The following is a 15,832-nucleotide window of genomic DNA, read 5'->3' on the forward strand; positions in this document are numbered from 1 at the left end:
TAATGGTTGCGGTTAGAGATGAGCTAGCACACTTGTCCGTCGTTGCTCGGACGAATACTTCGCTAGCTCGAGAAAATGGCATCTCCCGCCGTTGTGATTTTTGGCGACCAGAAACAGAGCCAATCACAAGCCAGGAGACTCTGCACTCCACCCAGCATGACGTGGTACCCTTACACGTAGATAGCAGTGGTTGGCTGGCCAGATCAGGTGACCCTGGGATAGACTAGCCGCTGCCCGCGCTGCTCGGATCATTCTGTGTCTGGATGCCGCTAGGGAGAGAGCTGCTGCTGGTCAGGGAAAGCGTTAGGGTGTTCTATTAGAATAGTGTTAGGCAGGAGTGATTCTACAAGAACCCAACAGTCCTTCTTAGGGCTACAATAACGTTATAAATTTTTTTTTTTGTTTGCTTGTGGCTGGGCTTGCTGGCACTAGTAGTGCAGCTAGTACCATATTGTGAGGAATTTGCAGGGGGACTTGGGAACTTTCTATTTAGCTCTTAGTGACACACATATTCATCTCAAACACCTAATTGGGACAATTTATTAGGGGTTTGATTGCACAGTCTGCCGCTTTTTTTGTTTGACTTTAATTTTTTTTTCAAAAATAAAAGTCATCACAGGCAAAGCACAAAATCCAGTTGTGTGCTGTCAGTGTAGGTTACAAACTAGCCATAGCAATCATCATCATCTTCTGTGGTTGCTGTTTGATTTCTTCGGATCGTTTTGTTACAAAAAAAAAAATACAAAAACATTAAAAAAACACAAAAAAACAAAAAAACACAAAAAATGTTTACAGTTTACACTTTAATTTTGAAAATGTTGAACCCGAGGGCTAGGGGTAGGGGTAGAGGACGAGGGCGTAGGCGTCAAACTACTGCAGGGGTCAGAGGCCGTGGTCCTGGGCGGGGTGAGACACCACCTGCTGATGAGGGAGCAGGGGAACGCCGCAGAGCTACACTCCCTAGGTTCATCATGTCTGAAGTTACTGGGACTCGTGGTAGAGCACTGTTGAGGCCAGAACAGTGCGAACAGGTGATGTCGTGGATTGCGGACAATGCTTCTAGCCATTTGTCCACCAGTCAGTCTTCCACACAGTCCACCCATGTCACCGAAATCGGCACTCCTCCAGCTCCTGCACCTCAGCCTCCTCCCCCCCAGTCTGCCCCCTCCCAGCAAAATTTGGCATTTGAACCGGCATACTCTGAGGAACTGTTTTCTGGACCCTTCCCAGAGTCACAAACCACTCGTCCGGTTGCTGCTGAGCTCTTTCCCGTTGCTCCTGTCGCAGTCTGTGGGTGATGATGACATTGTTGACATAGTGGAAGAAGTGTGTAAAGAGGTGTCGGACGATGAGGAGACACGGTTGTCAGACAGTGGTGAAGTTGTTGTCAAGGCAGGAAGTCCGAGGGGGGAGCAGACTGAGGGATCGGAGGATGATGAGGTGACAGACCCAAGCTGGGTTGATAGGCCGGGTGAACACAGTGCTTCTGAGACGGAGGAGAGTCCTCGACCAGAACAGGTTGGAAGAGGCAGTGGTGGGGCCAGACGGAGAGGCAGGGCCAGAGCTGGTGCATCAGCGCCAAATGTTTCACGTAGTCAAGCTCCGTGGCGAGGGCTCCCGCGGCGAGGGCTAGATTTTCAGAAGTCTGGAGGTTCTTTAACCCCTTAAGGACGCAGCCATTTTACAGCTTAAAGGAAACCTACCATTTCAGATCGTCGGTGTAAGCTGTAAACACCGAGCACCAGCTCAGGGTGAGCTCAGGGTGAGCTGGTGCCGGTGCTTAGTTTCGTTAGTGTTATAAACCGCGGTATCGCGGTTTTAACACTTTTTAAACTTTATAGCAGAAACTGCTTCGGCGCTGCGTGCGCACGATCGTGCGCGCGCCTACATAGGAAATGCCGCAGGCAGCGCCGAAGCAGCGTCTGCTATAAAGTTTAAAAAGTGTTAAAACCGCGATACCGCGGTTTATAACACTAACGAAACTAAGCACCGGCACCAGCTCACCCTGAGCTCACCCTGAGCTGGTGCTCGGTGTTTACAGCTTACACCGACGATCTGAAATGGTAGGTTTCCTTTAAGGCTCAGTCCCATTTTTTGGATTCTGACCTGCGTCTCTTTATATGGTTATAACTTTTGAACGCTGTTACTTATCAAAGCTATTCTGAGATTGTTTTTTTCCCCACATGTTGTACTTCATTTTAGTGGTAAATTTTGGCTGATAAGTTTTGCGTTTATTTACAAAAAAAAGAAAAAAAATGATGAAGTTTTAGAAAAATTTGCCATTTTCGAAATTCAAAATCACCGCGTTTTCAGGCAGATCGATTTACCACCTAAATAACTTGTAGAATAACATTTCCCATTTGTCTACTTTACATTTTCATAATTTTTGAAATGTTTGGATAATTTATTTTGACGTCCCACGGCCTACAAATCGAATAGCGATTTTCCGTATTTTCAGAATTGACTATTTTGGGGATAAATACTGTTTGAAATCAAAATTTACATATTTAGCAACAAAAACCCCCTATATAACCAACCCATTTTCAAATCTGCACCCCTCAAACTATCAGAAACAGCATTTACAAAGATTGTTAACCCCTTGAGATCTTCATAGTAATTGAATCAAAATGGCGGTGAAATTTAGAATGGTCAAATTTTGTCGGTTATACGTTCATTTAGCCCTAAAATTTACACATTTCCAAAAGATAAAAAGAGAAAACTCACCATAAAATTTGTTCTACAATTGCCCCTGAGTGCAGCGACCCCCCACATGTGGACATTACTTCTGTTATGGGGGCACAGCAAGGCGCAGAAGGGAAGGAGCACCCTGCAGCTGCCAGGATTTTAGTTTTCTCGTTGCCCCCTTTTGAAGGCTATAAAATTTTCGCTTTTCCGTTATTTGGGCCATGTGACCGCATTTGTTTTGCGGGATGAGATGCTTTTTCCATTGTTACCATTTTGGGGTTGGTATCACCTATTGTTGAAAATTTAGGAACTTTTTTTGAGGTCATGAGTAGAAAAACATCAATTCTGTACTGGATTTTTTACTTTTTTTTTTTTTTTCGTGTTCACCGTATATCCAAATAATCCTGTTGTCTTTATTCTACGGGTCGATACGATTACGGGGACCAGACATGAATATTTTTTCTTATGTTTTACTAAATTTGCCAAATAAAACCCTAATGTGGGGAAAAATCTATCATTTTTGCATCGCCGTCTTCCAAGTGGCATAGCATTGTTACGTTTTTGGCTACAGAGCTGGTTGATGGCTTGTTTTTTGCGGGACATGTTGTTCTTTGCAACACTATCATTCTGGAGTACATATGTTTTGTTGATCACTTTTTATTGCATTTTTAGTGGGATATAATAGGTAAAAATCATAATTTTTGGCGGGTTTTTAACGTTTTTTTTTTACGGCGTTCATCATATGGGTTCAATAGTTATTTAGTTTTATTCTATGGATTGTTACGGACGCGGTGATACTATATATGTGGGGTTTGTGTTATGATTTAGACTTTTTTGAGCGTTATATGTCTCTTTATATGTTTTGGGGCTTATGGGCATTTATAAAGTACTTTTTTATTGAAAAACATTTTTTTTACATTTTTTTACATGATCCACCATGGGATATGAACAAGCAATCATCTGATTGCTTGTTCTTGATAATACTCTGCAATACTAATGTATTGCAGGGTATTAGCAGTGCCAGCCTATGCAGATGCATAGGCTGACACTTTGCCTTTAAGATGACGTCACAGACGCCATCTTAAAGGCAATCCCTCCAGGCTTCTCTGGGGTCCCGATCGGACCCCAGAGGCGCCAAAACAGCGATCGCCCCCCCCCCCCGAAATTGGTGCGGGGGGGGGGGGGCGATCGTGGGGTAAAGACCCCCAGAAGGCATGTTAAATGCTGCGGTCGCGGGTGTTAGCCGGGGATGTCAGCGGTAAATTACCGCTGAAATCCCGCGGCTAACGATGCCGGTTCGGCTGCTATGCAGCTCTGAACCGGCATCGGCTCTGCGCAGTAGCTGTACTGCGCTGAGCGCTATTCGCGGGACTCAGCGCAGTACAGCTACGGCGCAGAGCGCTAAGGGGTTAAAGAAACACCGGATGACCACCGGACTGTGGTGTGCAAACTGGGCCACACCAGGATCAGCAGGGGTTCCATTACTACTAGCTTAACTACCACCGGCCGGGCACACCACTGCTCCTTCCCCTGTGTCATCTGCTAATCAGCCCCCTGCCCAGGACCCCGGCCCAAACACCTCCCGTGCGAAAACCACACCTTCGCCTCCACGATCCTCCACAGCATCCACCAATGTCTCCATGCGCAGCGTTCAGCTGTCTATACCCCAGACGCTGGAGCGCAAGAGGAAATACAGTGCAACCCACCCACACGCCCAAGCCCTCAACGTCCACATCTCCAAATTACTTAGCCTGCAGATGCTGCCCTATAGGCTGGTAGAGACCGAGGCCTTTCGCAACCTCATGGCGGCGGCCGCCCCTCGGTGTTCGTTCTCCAGCCGCCACTACTTTTCCCGTTGTGCCGTCCCAGCCCTGCACAAGCACGTGTCAGACAACATCATCCGTACCCTGACCAAAGCCGTTTCTGACAAGGTTCCCCTGACCACGGACACGTGGACGAGTGCTGCCGGGCAGGGCCACTATATATCGCTAACGGCACATTGGGTTAACTTGGTGGAGGCTGGGACCGAGTCTGACCCTGGGGCTGGTCATATACTGCCGACGCCGAGGATTGCGGGGCCTACCTCGGTCCAGATCTCTCAGGCTTACTATGCCTCCTCCTCCTCCCACCCCTCCCCCACCTCCTCCTCTGAATTACCATCCGTGGGCATGGCGCCATCAGTTGGTAGCTCTAAGCACAGCAGCAGAGCCATTGCTAAGCAACAGCAGGCGGTGCTCAAGCTGCTGAGCCTAAGCGATAAAAGGCACACCGCCCAAGAGCTATTACAGGGCATCACGGCGCAGACCGATCTGTGGCTGGCACCGCTGAACCTGAAGCCAGGCATGGTTGTGTGTGACAACGGCCGTAACCTGGTGGCGGCTCTGCAACTCGGCAGACTGACACATGGCCCATGTGTTAAATCTCATAGTTCAGCGGTTCCTCAAGACATACCCCAATTTGTCTGATTTGCTCACGAAGGTGCGCCGCATCTGTGCGCATTTCAGGAAGTCCAGCACAGATGCTGCCACTCTCAGGGCAGCGCAGCGCCGCCTCCAACTGCCCGCTCACCGACTGTTGTGCGACGTGCCCACGAGGTGGAATTCAACATTAACCATGTTATCCAGAGTTTACCAGCAGCGCAGAGCGATTGTAGACTGCCAGATGTCAACTTCCACCAGAACTGGTAGTCAGGTCAGTCAGCTTCCTCAAGTCTACAATGAGGAGTGGACGTGGATGTCTGATATCTGTCAGGTGCTGAGTAACTTTGAGGAGTCAACACAGATGGTCAGTGGCGATGCCGCCATCATCAGCCTCACCATCCCGCTGCTTGGCCTGTTGAAAAACTCTCTGGTCAGCATGAAGTCGGAAGCTTTGCGCTCGTCACAAGACACGGGGGAAGAAGATTCCCTTGTTGATAGCCAAAGCACCCTCAGGTCTGTTTCTCAGCGCATATCGGAGTTGGTGGAGGTGGAGGAGGAAGAGGAGGAGAATGTTGGCGAGACAGAAGAGGGGACCATTGTTCAGTCCTTCACTGTTCAGCGTGTATGGGCAGAAGAAGAGGAGTTGGAGGAGTTGGATGAGGAGAAAATGGACAGTCAGGCCAGTGAGGGGAGTGAATTCTTGCGAGTTGGGAATTCCTGCGCATATGGCAGATTTCATGCTAGGCTGCCTATCCCGTGACCCTCGCGTTCAAAGAACTTATTCAAGCACCGATTACTGGGTATTCACTCTCCTGGACCCACGGTACAAGCAAAATCTTTCCACTCTCATCCCTGGAGAGGAAAGGAGTGTGAGAATGCATGAATACCAGCAGGCCCTGGTGCACAAGCTGAAACAGTATTTCCCTTCTGACAGCGCTAGCGGCAGAGTGCGTAGTTCTGCGGGACAAGTAGCGAGGGAGAGTAGGCGAGCAGGCAGCTTGTCCAGCACTGGCAAGGGTACGCTTTACAAGGCCTTTGCCAGTTTTATGTCACCCCAGCAAGACACTGTCACCTGTCCCCAGTCTCGGCAGAGTAGGGCTGATCTTTACAGAAAGATGGTGAGGGCAGGGCCGATTCTAGGGTTTTTGCTGCCTGAGGCGAAAATTAAAATGCTGCCCCCCGCGACAGCACATAACACCCATCGCCCCCCCCCCCTTCCCCGCCCAACACCAGACCTCCCCTGCTTCCAGGATATGTTCGGCCTACTGAATTTCCACATTTAAAAAAAAAAAAAAGCTGACAACATTACTTAAAATTAGTAACTGGCCCTCTGAGACACCACACGTGGTACCACTTGCCAGTCAGTGACACAGACAATAGTGGCATCTAGTACCTCACAGGCGACGATCTGCTCACTCAGGAAGACGGCATCATTGCATCTTCTCCCACCCAGGACTGTTGAATTTGCTGGCAGATGTCTTCAGCTCCCGGCACCACATCTCTGCACTGCACCGATAATATACCATAAATATACTGCCGTTTTCTTAGTCATACAGCCCCCCCGTTTTCTTAGTCATACAGCCCCCCCGTTTTCTTAGTCATATAGCCCCCCCCCTGTTTTCTTAGTCATACAGCCCCCCCCCCCGTTTTCTTAGTCATACAGCCCCCCGTTTTCTTAGATATACTGCCCCCCGTTTTCTTTGTCATATTTTCTTTATCATACACCCCCCATTTTCTTTATCATACAGCCCCCCCGTTTTCTTTATCACACACCCCCCGTTTTTTTTATCATACAGCCCCCCCGTTTTCTTTATCATACAGCCCCCCCCGTTTTCTTTATCATACACCCCCCCGTTTTCTTTATCATACAGCCCCCCCCCCGTTTTCTTTATCATACAGCCCCCCCCCCCGTTTTCTTTATCATACAGCCCCCCCGTTTTCTTTATCATACAGCCCCCACCCGTTTTCTTTATCATACAGCCTCCCCCCCCCGTTTTCTTTATCATACAGCCCCCCGTATTCTTTGTCATACTGCCTGCCTTTTATAAAAATAATAAAGAAATCAACTCACCTCGACTCCTGTCATGCTCTTAAAGAGACAGACGCGATTGATTTTTCATGTAGGCGATTCGGGCGGCAATCGCCACCCGAATCGCCCACACTATGGCCCCACATTTCGCCGCCTCAATCAGGGCTCAGGCATCCGCCGCCTGAGGCGAGATTTTCATCTCGCCTCATGGCAGATGCGGCCCTGGGTGAGGGAGTACGTAGCTGACCATACCATCGTCCTAAATGATCACACAGCTCCCTACAACTACTGGGTTTCAAAGCTGGACATGTGGCACAAACTGGCGCTGTACGCCTTGGAGGTTCTTGCCTGCCCTGCCGCTAGCGTGTTGTCTGACAGCGCTGACAGGCTGACGCTTATCAAGATGAATAAAGCCTGGATTTCTCAGGATTTCCATTCTCCACCAGGTGAAAGAAGCTCAACCTGAATAATGTATGCACTCCTCCTCCTCATTTTCCTCCTTCTCCTCCTCTTTGTACACTAAAGCAGAGGAAACTGGCTATTTTTTGCCAGGGCCAACTGGCTCTAGGTATGGTACTCTATGTATTTAATTTTTCTGGAGGGCCACCCACCCGGTCCTCTGGATTGAAAACTTTTTTGCACTGCCACATACAGGCACTGAATCTATTTAATTTTTCTGGAGGACCACCTACCTGCTCCTCTGGTTTGAAAACTTTTTTGGACTGCCACATACAGGCACTATCCATAGTAGCCTCCACACATCATCTTTATAGCTGCCTCCACACATTGTCTCCATTGCTACCTCCCCACATCATCTCCATAGCTGCCTCCCAAAGTCGTCCATATAGCTGCCTCCATACATCGTCCCCTTAGCAAAGGAGCTGTGTCAGGCAGAATTTTGGGTTGTTTTCATGGCTTCCACATCAAACTTGTTAACTTTGTCGCCACCTTGCTGTGTTATCCACAAAATATACTGGCAAACTTTTATAATTTACCGATATTATTTCAGCGCTTCTTGCGCATCTGTTTACATTCCCCTCACCCACCATAACCAAGCCAATTACTTATAAGAACAGTACTACACTTAATCTTATACAAAAGGTTCTTAGAAGTGCTGTTTGTAGCCCCCTCCTGCTTTGAAAATTACAATTTTTTCAAAGTAAACGCTTCTGGCCCCAGGCCCATTTTGGGTGGGGAGGAGCCGAGAGACAGGGGCTTGGACAGGCGAAAGCTCGCCTGGCAGCGGACCGCCAGCTCCATCCCAAGATTAGGCAGCCTCAGAGGCATCCATGCATACTGCCCCTGGTGTTTCCTGTCCATTTCGCCTACATGATCCTCCACAGCGTCCACCAATGTCTCCATGCGCAACTTTCAACTGTCTATACCCCAGACGCTGGAGCGCGAGAGGATATACAGCACATCATCCCCTTATCAAACGAGCTGTGTCAGGCAGAATTTTCAGGTGTTTCACCAGATACATAATGGAACTCGGCGCATCTGTCACCGCCATGCTGGAGACCTGAAGTTGCAATCATAGCAGCGCAATATGGATGCCCCATACTGTCACTCTTAATCATGGAAGTCGTCTCCATGGCTGCCTCCACATGTTGTCCCCTTATCAAACGAGCTGTGTCAGGCTCATTTTTCGGGTGTTTCACCAGATACGTTATGGAACTTGGTCACTCTGTCGCCGCCATGCTGTGTTATCGACTAAATATACCGTCAACCTTTTGTTCACATAGGAAATCTTTTCACCTCCTTTGGTGAAACCTGAGTCCATTTAGGGTATGTCGCCATGAGACTCTCTAGCCTGCTGCTGCTGCCGCTGCCTCTCCATGCCGTCCCCTATAGTGTCAGGGTCAATTATTGCATGTTTTAGATGCTATCTAGCCTCATTCGGTCACTCAATGCTGTTGCCCATAATTTTGGCATAATGGTGCGATTAAGCAGCCTCAGAGGCATCCATGCATGCTGACCCTGCTGTTTCATGTCCATTTCCGTGGTGTTTCCATCATTTTCTGAGGTTTCCAGGTGTTTGGCCAAGCTTCCCTGTGCAGACCCTTGGTCCCCTTAAAAAATGCTCGAGTCTCCCATTGACTTCAATGGGGTTAGTTATTCGAAACGAGCACTCGAGCATTGGGAAAAGTTCGTCTCGAATAACGAGCACCCGAGCATTTTAGTGCTCGCTCATCTCTAGTTGCGGTATCCTACAGGATGCAGAAACGGACAGTTGTTCCCTGAATTTATTCACCTCAGCCTCTGCCAACTACGGCTTTGCCACCATTTGGCGCAATTCCTGGTGCAGCGATGCCTGGCCTTCATCTTGGCGGAAAACAGGAATTACTTACAAATTGCACCCTTTTATGTCTCTTCTCATTAGTTGTGGTTTATGAAATTTGGGGTTCTAAATTGGACAATACCAGAATTAGATTTTGGTCGAATGACGCCTCACTAGTACATGTCGTAAATAATCTCTCATCCTCATCTTATCCCGTAGTCGCGCTGCTACGTCACCTGGTTGTGCGCTGCCTTCAATCCAACATCTGGCTCCGGGTCAGGTATGCCTTGTCTCCTGCACAATTTCAGGCATTCAAAGAACTTCACGGGTCAGCGGACGAGTCCGGGATTGCATGCCCCCAATTGTTATGGAGCCTGGTAGAGAACAGTTCGTGCAATTGATAACGACTTCCATATCAGCAGCTACATGGCAGAAGTATTCCGTGTCTTGGTCACACTGGTTGTCTTTCTCTGGGGGTACATTACCCGCGGAGAGGTCCCAACTTTTGAATAATTCGTTAAATTGGCTATTTTAGACAACAGGGCGCCTCGTTTAATAAGGCAGAAAGTAGTTTGGCCGGCTTCTCCTTTATGCTAAAATTATATAACCATCCGATATAACAAAAAATATCCTCTTAAAAGAAATCTTAAAAGGCTGAAAAGTGAAAAATCTTCCCACGATTCCCGGATACCAGTGTCACTCCCCCTGTTTTTTTGTTTAATTTCTATTTCAGATATTTCTATTTCACATTTCTATGGGATTTTTGGTGGCAGTGTCCACATTACTGGGTCCCCAGGAGGGGCAGGAGAGGAGGCCGCGCTGTGTGGTTGTGTTCTCTATGTATTTGGCTGTATACAGTATATAGTGTGAGACACTGAAGGGGTTAACTGTGGATGGGCGGTATGTTTCCCCTAGGTTTTGCTATTATGCAAGGCCTTAGTGCTGAGGTTGTGTTGTCCAGCACCTTGGACACAGGTGGTGGGAGCAGCCTAATCAGTCGGCATAAAGTGGCTGAGCAGAGCTGAAAGTGTTGTCTCTCTGAAAGGAGGCTGGAGAGCACACAGCCCTGACCTCTGTGCCTGGAGCAGCAAAGTGTTTTTTTGTTAGTGGTGAGTTAGAGAATCACTGTATAGTTAGCACCCTGACGGGTAGGATATTATTTGTTTTGATGCCTGAATGTGAAGGCTGTTTTATTTTGTTCCTGCTGCAATAAACGCAGGCTAGACCTGTTTTGGACTGTACCTTGGTGTCACTGTCTTGAACTGCATCACAGCACCCCGCTACCACGGTCTCTACTGGGCCAAATCTCCCACATATGGTGCTTCGGATTGCGGGCAGTTCAAAAGACACACACCTGAAAGGCTCGCTACATCCTGCAACATTGCATGGCCTAGGTGAAAGCAGCAGGCAAATTGCAGGATAAATCCAAGATGGAGGACTTTATTAAATACCTGCAAGAAGAGTCCCAGGCTAATCGGCAGCAGCAGCAAGCCATGCTCCAGCAGCAGCAGGAAGAGTCCCAGGCTAATCGACAGCTGCAGCAAGCCATGTTCCAGCAGCAGGAGGAGAGGTCCCGCCAGCAGCAGGAGGAGAGGTCCCGCCAGCAGCAAGCCATGTTCCAGCAGCAGGAGGAGAGGTCCCGAGCCATGTTCCAGCTGATGATGGAAAAGTTTTCTGGCATTATGGCAGCACCGCAAGCAACAACTACTGAGGGGTCCCATACTGGTTTGCAAGGGTACCTGGTTGTCCAGCATTCCGCACGGGCTGCAGTACAAAAGGCTTTACAAAAAATGACGGCGACCGACGACGTGGAGGCGTACCTCACTGTGTTCGAGCGTGTAGCTGAGCGAGAGGAGTTACCAGCTGAGCAGTGGGCAGATGTCCTGGCACCGTTCCTGACAGGCGAGTCGCAGAAGGCTTACTATGACCTGAGTGAAACAGAGGCCCGTGAGTACCCCCGGCTAAAGGCGGAGATTCTGGCTCGTCTTGGGGTCACCATTCAAGTTCGTTCCAGCCGGGTCCACCAGTGGGCATACTCAGAAAAACTACCCCCACGCTCCCAAATGCATGACCTGATCCATCTTGTCCGGAAGTGGCTACAGCCAGAGGACTGCACCCCAGCACAGATGGTAGAGAGAGTGGTTCTTGACAAGTTCATCCGTTCTCTGCCCTCTCGGCTCCAGCGATGGGTTGGACAGGCCGGTCCCACAAATGCTGAGGAACTTGTGTCCCTAGTAGAGAGATATCGGGCTACGGAGGATCTTCCACTTCCCTCTCCCACACGAAGCAGTGCCAGTGACAAGGTCACCAAACCATCTGGTAAGACTGCTGCTGCAGAAAAGAGGAGACAGGTCAGGTTGGGAGGGGGTTCATTGGGGGGCTCGGATACACAGAAACCCAACGAGGCTCGTGACAGAGGTCATAGCCGTATCCAGTGCTGGCGATGCCATGAAATGGGCCATATTGCTGCCAACTGTCCCCTGTTAGTGGAGCCAATGGACTGCAACCAGACCCGGCGAATGTCCCTGTTTGCCCGGCCGGTTCTGGCAGCCGAGGCGGTCACGGATGCAGAACCCCAAGTGTGTATGGTCACAATCGGTGGTCACACGGTGGAAGCCTTGCTAGACTCAGGGAGTCTGGTCACCCTGGTGCGGGGAACTTTGGTTGATCCTGGACTGTACAGTGGGCGTAAAGTGGGAGTGTTATGTATACATGGGGACACTCGCGAATATCCCACTGCCGTCATCAACCTACATACACCTTGTGGTACTATCACACATGAAGTGGGGGTGGTGGGGACCCTGTTTCATGAGGCTATTATCGGCAGAGACTTACCGGTGTTTTGGGACCTCTGGAGACGAAGACCCACCTCAGGTGCTGTTGCAGATAATGGACATCACGTGTGTCCGGCCTTGGCCCCTGAACCCTTTGAGGCCAATGTACCCACACCAGCAGTAGGGGTGACCCCATGTGATGAATTCTCTCCCCTAGAGGTCCTAGCTGGTAAGGTCGAGGGCCACGAGGAGGTGGCCGACATGCCGGACCTTGAGATTTCCCGTGAAAGTTTTGGGGCTGCACAGCTACAGGACCCTACCTTGTTTAAAGCACGGGAGAATGTTAAGGTGATAAATGGGGTACTCCAAATACCAGGGGCTGACAAAATGTACCCCCGAATGGTGATTGTTGGGGAACTGTTGTACAGGGTCGACCAGATACGGGGTGAGGAGGTTGAGCAACTTGTAGTACCCCAATCTCACCGTAGGCTGGTGCTAGATTTGGCACACAAACATGTGCTTGGAGGGCACTTAGGTGCTGAGAAGACCCGAGAGAGGATCCTGCAGAGATTTTTCTGGCCCGGGGTGTGGGAGGAGGTAAACCGGTATTGTAGCTCCTGCCCTGAGTGTCAACTTACTGCCCCGGTGTCCCACTTCAGGAGTCCTTTGGTCCCGCTACCAATCATAGAGGTGCCATTTGAACGGATTGCAATGGATCTGGTTGGCCCCATAGACAAATCCTCAAGGGGGCATCAATACATCTTGGTTATCCTGGACTACGCTACGCGGTATCCCGAGGCGATTCCATTAAGGAACACCTCCTCCAAAAATATTGCTAGGGAGCTGTTCCAGGTATTCTCACGCACAGGCCTCCCCAAGGAAATCTTGACTGACCAGGGTACCCCATTCGTGTCTAGGGTAATGAAGGAGATGTGTAAGTTACTGCAGGTTAAACAGCTCCGCACCTCTGTGTATCATCCTCAGACAGATGGCCTGGTCGAGAGGTTTAACAAGACCTTGAAGGGGATGCTAAAGAGGGTGGTCAGCAAAGATGGGAAGGACTGGGATTGTTTGTTGCCCTATTTGATGTTTGCCATACATGAAGTTGCCCAGTCCTCCACTGGTTTCTCACCCTTTGAGCTGTTATTTGGCCGTTCCCCACGTGGGCTTTTGGATGTAGCGAAGGAGACCTGGGAACAGGAGAGGACCCCCCACCACAGTGTGATAGAACACGTCTCCCTTATGCAGGACCGCCTAGCGGCGGTAATGCCCCTTGTAAAGGAGCACATGACAATGGCACAAGAGGCCCATACTAGGGTCTACAATAGGTCAGCCAGACTCAGGACCTTTAACCCAGGCGACAGAGTGCTAGTTCTGGTGCCCACCGTTGAGAGCAAGTTCTTGGCAAAATGGCAAGGACCATATGAGGTCATGGAGAAAGTGGGGGAGGTAACCTACAAGGTATCTCAGCCGGGGAGGAGGCAACCCGAACAGATATACCACGTGAACCTCCTAAAGCCATGGAGGGAAAGAGAGTCCCTGATAGCCGTGGGAGTAGAAAAAGCGTCTGTCCCCAAGAAGGTGACACTGGAGGTAGGTGTACCCGATGCCAAGGTGCCTGAAGTACGGATCCCGGAGTCCCTTTCCAGGGCCCAGATTCAGGAAGCGAAGGAGTTTCGGGAAGTACTTCAGTCATCAAGCATGACATCATAACCGAACCCTACATCCGGGTACACCAAAAACCCTACCGGGTCCCTGAAGCGCGCCGGCAAGCCATATCCGAAGAAGTCAGGCAGATGTTAGACCTGGGGGTTATCGTGGAGTCTAAAAGTGACTGGTCGAGTCCTATTGTGTTGATTCCCAAACCTGATGGTTCCCTACGGTTCTGCAATGATTTTAGGAAGTTGAACGAGGTGTCCCAGTTTGATTCTTATCCCATGCCCAGGGTTGACGAGTTGATAGAACGACTTGGACAGGCTAGGTTCTTCTCCACCCTTGACCTGACGAAAGGGTATTGACAGGTACCCCTTACTGACAGGGCCAAAGAGAAGACCGCTTTTGTTACCCCTGATGGGCTTTTTCATTACGTGGTACTCCCCTTTGGGCTACATGGGGCTCCCGCCACATTCCAGAGGTTAATGGATCTCGTGCTAAAACCTCACCGGAGATATGCCTCGGCCTATCTGGATGACATCATAGTTTATAGTAACGATTGGGAGAGTCACCTGGCCAAGGTGCAAGCAGTGGTAGACTCCCTGAGGGCAGCAGGGTTGACAGCGAACCCCCAAAAATGTGCACTGGGTCTGGAAGAGGCCCGTTACCTGGGGTACCGTATTGGGCGATGTGTCATCAAACCCCAAGTAAATAAAGTAGAGGCGATCCAGCAGTGACCACGACCTATGAGCAAGAAGCAAGTGAGGGCTTTCCTAGGCATAGTGGGCTATTATCGCCGATTTATCCCCGATTTTGCTACCATAGCGGCACCCCTGACTGACCTGACCAAGGGTAGCAGGGCGGTGATGGTAAAGTGGAGTGAAGAGGCTGAGGGGGCGTTTCAGCGACTTAAGACGGTTTTGTGCGAGGGACCGGTACTGATCACCCCTAACTTCACCAAGACCTTTATTGTGCAGACTGACGCTTCTGACGTGGGCTTAGGGGCTGTCCTGTCCCAAGTAGTGGAGGTTGAGGAACATCCCGTGACATTCCTGAGCCGCAAGCTCACACCCCCTGAGAAGAACTATAGCATAGTTGAGAGGGAGTGCTTGGCGATAAAATGGGCTCTGGAATCCCTGAGGTATTACTTGGTAGGGGCGACAGTTTACACTGGTGACCGATCACTCTCCCCTCACCTGGATGAGTCAGGCCAAAGAGAGGAAAGCCAGGGTCACAAGGTGGTTCCTAATGTTGCAGAATTTCAAATTCACTGTGGAACATCGAGCAGGAAAGCTGCATGGGAATGCCAATGCCCTGTCTCGTACCCACTGTCTGATGGCCAAAAGTGTTCACCCCCACAGGGTCAAACAGAGGGGGAGGGTTTGTGAGACACTGAAGGGGTTAACTGTGGATGGGCGGTATGTTTCCCCTAGGTTTTGCTATTATGCAAGGCCTTAGTGCTGAGGTTGTGTTGTCCAGCACCTTGGACACAGGTGGTGGGAGCAGCCTAATCAGTCGGCATAAAGTGGCTGAGCAGAGCTGAAAGTGTTGTCTCTCTGAAAGGAGGCTGGAGAGCACACAGCCCTGACCTCTGTGCCTGGAGCAGCAAAGTGTTTTTTTGTTAGTGGTGAGTTAGAGAATCACTGTATAGTTAGCATCCTGACGGGTAGGATATTATTTGTTTTGATGCCTGAATATGAAGGCTGTTTTATTTTGTTCCTGCTGCAATAAACGCAGGCTAGACCTATTTTGGACTGTACCTTGGTGTCACTGTCTTGAACTGCATCACAGCACCCCAATACCACGGTCTCTACTGGGCCAAATCTCCCACAATAGTCACATTTATGTTATGTGTCATGTATTTTTAGCTGTAAGAATCTGTGAGGGTTGTATGTTACTTCTGTGATGTATAAAGTTATTGGGTGTTATGGGAAATGGCAGAGAATAAGCGGCTGGATAGAGATGTTTGAGTAACACAACAAGTAGATTAGAT

At 49.6% G+C, this 15,832-nt stretch overlaps 1 pseudogene; it reads right to left on the minus strand.

The window, feature by feature from the left end:
- The window catches only part of LOC140075963 (uncharacterized), a 290,951-nt pseudogene that overhangs the window by 68,117 nt on the left and 207,002 nt on the right, over positions 1 to 15,832 (minus strand).

This window comes from Engystomops pustulosus, chromosome 8 (genome assembly GCF_040894005.1).
Source record: "Engystomops pustulosus chromosome 8, aEngPut4.maternal, whole genome shotgun sequence".
NCBI lineage: Eukaryota > Metazoa > Chordata > Amphibia > Anura > Leptodactylidae > Engystomops > Engystomops pustulosus.